The 6,593-nt window shown below is 31.8% G+C and overlaps 1 long non-coding RNA gene across 1 annotated transcript; it reads left to right on the forward strand.

The window, feature by feature from the left end:
- Window positions 1-1,421: 1,421 nt before the first annotated feature.
- Window positions 1,422-6,033, forward strand: LOC120091497. Its single transcript, XR_005485720.1, has 3 exons — window positions 1,422-4,908; window positions 4,985-5,118; window positions 5,773-6,033. It is a non-coding gene; the product is annotated as an uncharacterized LOC120091497 (long non-coding RNA).
- Window positions 6,034-6,593: the final 560 nt, after the last annotated feature.

Raw genomic sequence — 6,593 nt, forward strand, 5'->3', positions numbered from 1 at the left:
AACTGTTTTGCTAAAATTAATTAGTTATCGTACTGCTTTACGATTGCTAAAATTAATTGAGGCATCACTGCTTCACGAGTGATTTGTGAAGGGTCATCGTACGGTTGATTGGTTGTATTCAATGGACAAAAAAATATAGTTGTAGTGCAAAGAGTTAAGTTGACGGTCTATAGTGGAGTGCCTGACAGTTAACGGATGGTGGATATCGTGATTAAAGAGTTTAGTCAATTATTCACGTACCGTTGGAACTTCAAGCTACAAGTCCATAAGGTCCCTTTGGTAACTCAATGGATTCCAATTGAGAATAAGTTTTTGGATTAGTTTGAAATGTTCAAATTAACAATAGAGAATTTAATTGTATATGATATAATTAAATTAATTCAATTATATATGATATAATTGATTTAATGTATTTGATACATTATTATTTGATTGGAGAAATTAATATAAATATGATTTATATTAAATGTCATAAAATAGAAAAAGAACTATGCTTTATATGTTGCATATGATACAATATTAAAACTATAGGTTATAAATATAATATGATAAGTTAGTTATTGTATTTATCTATAATTTATTAATTATGAGATAATTGATAATTCTTTTTCTCCGATAACTGACTTTGGGTGGTTACTCAGTTATTATGGAAAAGTGGATAAAATGAAAAATAGTTTTTTCAAATTCATAACGCGCAATCCACGAAACAAGTAATCAAATTACTTTTGAAAGACAAAACGATCGAATGTCGAGTTCACTACATGATAGTGCTTATAACTACACGATCGATTGTCAAATTTATACGATAGACTTCTTCCTCTATATGATTGTTCATCGCATACTTGATCGTTTACTTCTTCAATTCCTCCATCCATTTACTAAAATCATACAGAGCCCACAACTCCTGGATTCTCACACCGAGAATACCAAGGTAACCTTGTGGTGGTGTCGAGTTTTGTTCGACGATTAAGGGTCGAGTTGTAATCTCTGGTGATTGAGGATTTTCCAGTTGCTCGTTGCGTTCGTGCTTGTTTGCTGAGTTACCGAATGATCGAGGGAAATGCATGAAGAAAGGGTTCTTCAAGGGTATTGTTTACTTGATCCCTTGTATGTTTGTTAAGAAGCATGCTGTAATTTAGTCTTTAATGCATAATCGTTTCTGTCAGATTGTAAATGTTTATGTTCTTTTATAATGGAGTTTGGAATGATCCGCTGCCGCTTCACTGGTTCTCTAGATTTTAAACTGACATTGTAGAGGTACCTATAATGTCGGTTTAAAATCGACATTGTAGGTGGCCATCTTTTTTAATTCCAAAACAACTTTTAATCTTGATTTTTTCCCTCCCTCCCCATTTTCATTTTCCTCTCAAATTTATTTATATTTTAATTTAGGTTTTGTTTTATTAAGAAAAGAAAGTCTCACTCCTTCTTTTACCCCTTCTCTCTTCCTCCCTCTCTATCTTCCTCCCTTACATTACCCACACAAAACCATTCCCCTTTGCATGTTGTTGCAACTCGACCGACACGCCCATTTCCTGCAGCAACCGACGATGGTACAACAACCACTAGCGAACAATGACGACAATGCTTGTCCGGCAACGCATGCAGTACAGACAACCATCTTCACATCCGACGCAGCCTATAACCACGAACGACATTCATGAAGACCAACCCACGGCATCGTGATCTCCGACAACCGTGAAGTAGCTACCCACTCAACACAATGCATACCAACAGTAGCATTTCTCCTATTTGGTGTGTTTTGACTCTTACCCATCGAATTTTGACAATGGATTTGAAATACCCACTTCTAACGCCTCTAAATATGTAGGATTAAGTGAGTTCAAACACTAACCAACGAGGATTTGGGCCGTTTTGGGTCAGATCCAGTGGGTATATCACTCTAAATCCCTTTTTGAAATAGTTGAAGGTTCTTTATATTGGTCTCTAACGCTTGAAAGCTTTTAATTGTAGATTTAGAATGGTTTCAAGGTTATTTGAACATCTTTCAGCATGGACCCAAGCCTGTTTTGGTGAATATTAAGCATTATAGCTATATTTAGAGCCTTTGGAACCAAATTTAGATGATGAAATTAGCTTTTAACTCTTCGTTTTTCCTTGTTTGTAGTTTAGGCTTGATTTGGGGTGTCCGGATTGAGGTATATTAGATGCTCTTTTTTTTGTAAATTTACCAAAAGGTTTGAATTTTAAGCTCACGGGTTTAATGTTATAAGAAAGCAATAAGAGAAATGTGTGGTATTCTAAAAACTGCTAAGTAGGTAAGAATCTTGCTTGGATTCATAAAGTTTATTTATTTTCATTAAGTTGTTTGAGTTTATAAGCTTATGGATTCATGGTATGTCATCCAACTTTGTCTTCTTCCACTGATTTATATCATAAGCAACAATTTTGTTTCTTTGTTCATTTATTTTTCAAATGCTTTGCTCTTCTTAGCTTCTCCTATTTGCTTTTGGTCTTGTTCTCCACCTTTATTTCCATGTGTGACGTTTGTTGTACCTCTTTTATGATAAAATGAAATGGGAATGATTTATGATTAAATAGTACAATGAGAGCATGAGTTCGGCGGTCCATTTCTTCAAAATTCTTGCTTTTTTGTTTGCGTGATGCTTGGAGTTAAAGAAACCATTTGCTTTCATAAAATGAAATAGGAATGATCTAAGCCACCATCGAACATGTTGTATTGGGCTTTTTTATACTGGAATTTATTAAAGAAGATGTTCCAATTATGAAATTATTAGATAGTGAGTTGTTATGTTCGATGGTAGCTTGATTTTGATTCTTTGTTTTGTTTTTCATTTCTTTTTAGCTACATTGGTGGTTGTCTTGAGTCTTGTTCTTGTCATATGTGCTTTAGTAACCATGAGGATGTAAATATTGTTATTATAGACTTTTCTATAATAATAATTGAATATAATAATAGTTTTTCTATCTATTTTTCCTTTATGTCCAAGAAAACACTCCATATTTCATCTATTGTTCTTGTAGGTTCTTGAATATATGTATTGAATAATCAAATGGAAGAGTTTTGTAGGGGAATGAGAATAATCAAAATGCTCGACATTGTAAGCCTCTATTTTGTTTGTTTGTTTGTTGAGAGGGAGTGGCAATATAAGAATTTAAGAGAATTGTGCCTGTTTCAAGAAAACTCTTGCTTCCTTAGTTATACTCCTACGAGTTTAGCTTTAGTTCATATTGATTGAAATTGCCTCACATTTGTGTTCTCTCAATCTCTTCCTCTACCATAACATGATATATATTGAAACTCTCCTTGTAGGTCGGTCTTGAAATTCAAAAGAAGGTAGTTTGGTTATCCATTATGTCGTCTCCCTCACCTCCATGATCTATTTCAAGTTATAACTTATGGTTTGCCGATGTTAGTTTAATGATTTTGTATGTATATATAATTTTGGGGGAGGTTTCTTCAGACATTCTTCACGTAGGGTAGTGTAGGGATTTGTGGAGTCATTTCGTAATTTTTGAGAAATAGAAGTGTTATGCAATTATTTCTATTATTGTTTCAAAACAATTTATGAACTTGAAGAAGCAATAAAATTTAATTTCATATTAGAGAAAATCTCTTTTTCCAAATACCATAGGTTTTAAAGAACATCACTCGGAGAAGAGCAAATGTCAAGAACATCTTTTTGATGTTTATGAGAAATGCAAGAAGAGAGAGGTATTTTCTTAACTTAGTTATGTGTAAATTGTGATCTATTGATTGATTATTGGATATTTAGATCTTGTTATTGATCCATAGAACTACATGTTAAATTTGGATGGAGAAGGAACTTAAGCTATTCAAGTCTTGTTCTCTTTGTGGTAATAGAATTTTAGTTTGAAGTTCCGATTTTCCCTTGGATCATCCTATTGCATTCTCCCTTCTTTCTTTCATTCATTTTTTTTTCTTTTTAGTTTGCTTTGATCTTACTTGGAATTTAGTTTAGGGATAAATCTTCTCATTTCTTGTAGTTGTAGGCACTCTTGTTTAGTTGGTGTATTTTTTTGGAAACAAGAAATTGTTGAAAAATGATCAAGTTCAAACTTCTGTAAAAGCTAGTGGAAGAAGTCATTCCATTCTCCAAGGGAGGATTCACCTTACCCAGTTTGAAGCAAGCAAAATAAGATTGTATTGCATTTATTAGCCACAAGCAACTTGGTATGAGTGATTTCCTTCGTGGCATACACTTGTGCATGATCTATTTTCTCTTAAACTTGTTTAGTTAATATGATTGATCGAGTTGTCTAAGAAATCTAAAATGAAAAAAAGAACTCCTTTGCTGAATTTATTGTTTGGATTCTTTATAAGATCTAAATGAAGTTGCATGTTTGTTTACAAATTTTGAAGTCCTGGCTTTGTATTTTGAAGTTATTCTTTTTCGACTCTTGCAAATCGTGATATTTATCATATTTTTCTCAATTGTGTTGTTGATTGTTGTCATACTTAAAAATTTCGTTGGGTCCTGGTGAAGGTGTGAAATAAGGATTTATTTAATTTGTTTCAAAGTCCATTGCTATACATTATATCTATAGAAGTTGTGACCAACATAAAACTTCTTTCCTTTCCTTTCCTTTGTTTTGTACTTCTATTTGGAATTTTCTTAATACTTCTCTTAGGTGAAGTGATTGGAAACTGGAGAGAATTTTGCCATAAAGAAAGTCTCGCAGGACAGGCATTAAGATAACTTGAAATTTTCTTATAAAAATCTTGCAGGACATTTTTTTTTACTCTTTTCCATCTTCATTCAGACACTAAATTGATTGGGTATTTTTGTTGTCGACAGGTATTTTCTCTTTTTTTTTTTTCTTCTTTTTTTTGTGCTTGAGATCTTGTATCCTTGGTATATTACGTGAAAGACATAATAGAGTTGGAAACAAATCAATGAGATGGTATGCTTCTCTAAATGCACTCTTTGAGTTTATTTAAAGTTAAAGAATACTATTGTTATTTTGCTTTGGATCATAGTGAATGCAATTACCAATATCAAGTCAAACTTATGGGATAAAGAGGGATTGGCAAGGAAATCCATATGTGCCAGTGGAATACACTAGGAGTGGATTGAATTGTAGCAATGCAATTACTTCAAGAATCATTTACTTGTAAGTGCAAGTTCAAGTCCTTTATGAAGTTTCTTTGTACTTTTTAGATGCCATCGAATTCCTGTTTCTAAAACTAAGTTTTAAGGTCTTGTTGTTCTGCTAGCTTTAAAATGTTGTCATGTTCTTTAGATGTCTAGGGTGAATTTTACTTTATTTCAAATATTTGGAATTTAAAAGTGTTTTAAATTTAAGTTGGTTCTTAATTAGATGTTTGAGTTGAGAACTTATAATAGGTATTTGTTTAGTTTACTTGAGTTGTTATTGAATACAGTTGGTTAGTTTTAACAAGTTTTATTGGATTCGTTTTATGAAGTATTGAATATTCGTTTTTTGAGAATTTTGGTAGTTCTATTGAGAAGTAGTGGTTGTGGAATATTATTGGGAGTGTGTTTCTTAGAACAGGTTCAAAGTTTTTTTTTTTTTTTTTTTTTTGTGGTAACGTTGTTATGCAGCCGAAAATTTTCAAAATATAAGAGTAATAAACTTGATTTCTTGATTGTTTGAGTAACACTTTTAAAACACTTAGGTAAGTAGAATTCTATCCATTAGGGTTTGTTTTCTTGCGTGCTAACCTAATCCTTGATTTACGTATTTGTTCAAATTATTGTTTTTTTTTACTTATTTCTTCAAATTGTTGTTTTATCTACTTCGTAGGTAGGAGAATAGTCCCTAGCTCTAGAAATTGACATCAGAGAACTTGGGAAGACATTGTTGAACACTATTAATTTATCTTTAGCTTATTTTTAATCATTTTAACCATTTTGTAATTCATTTATTTTGAATGCTATTCTTGTGTACAACTTAGCATATATACTCTACTTGTTCAGTGTAGAATATATATGTATACTTCATAGATGATAAGTTGGAATTTGCTATGTAACCATATGAAGTTGATTTGGATAAAGAATATAACAAGCACGCATTACAATGAACAATTTTTTATATTTTTTTAAATAAAAACAATGACGGACATTTCCTGATCCAACATGAGACATAAAGTCGTTTTTAAATTTTTGACCGACATTGAAAATGGATTCGACAATGGCATTTAAAAAAAAGGACAATAATTGAAAAAAAAAGGGATAATAATTATGGGCCTTAATATTAGTTTAAAATTGACATTAAAGGACTTTAATGTCGGTTGACAATTGATATTGAAGATCATGTTATAAAAGGTCTTTAATGTTGGTTGTCTTTAATGTCGGTTTTAGACTGACATTGAAGATGGAATACAATGTTGGTTTAAAACCGATATTAAAGACAACCGACATTAAAGACCTTTTATAACATGATCTTCAATGTCGATTGTCAATCGACATTAAAGCTTTTTAATATCAGTTTTAAACCGACATTAAAGCCCAAAATTCTTGTCGTGTAATAATTAAAACTGATGTGCTAAGGCAAAACATTAGGTCATATGAAAACTTTGTCAAATAGTTCCTGGATCTGTGACTTAGACTACTTCAATTTTGTTA

This window comes from Benincasa hispida, chromosome 11 (genome assembly GCF_009727055.1).
Source record: "Benincasa hispida cultivar B227 chromosome 11, ASM972705v1, whole genome shotgun sequence".
Taxonomy (NCBI): Eukaryota; Viridiplantae; Streptophyta; class Magnoliopsida; order Cucurbitales; family Cucurbitaceae; genus Benincasa; species Benincasa hispida.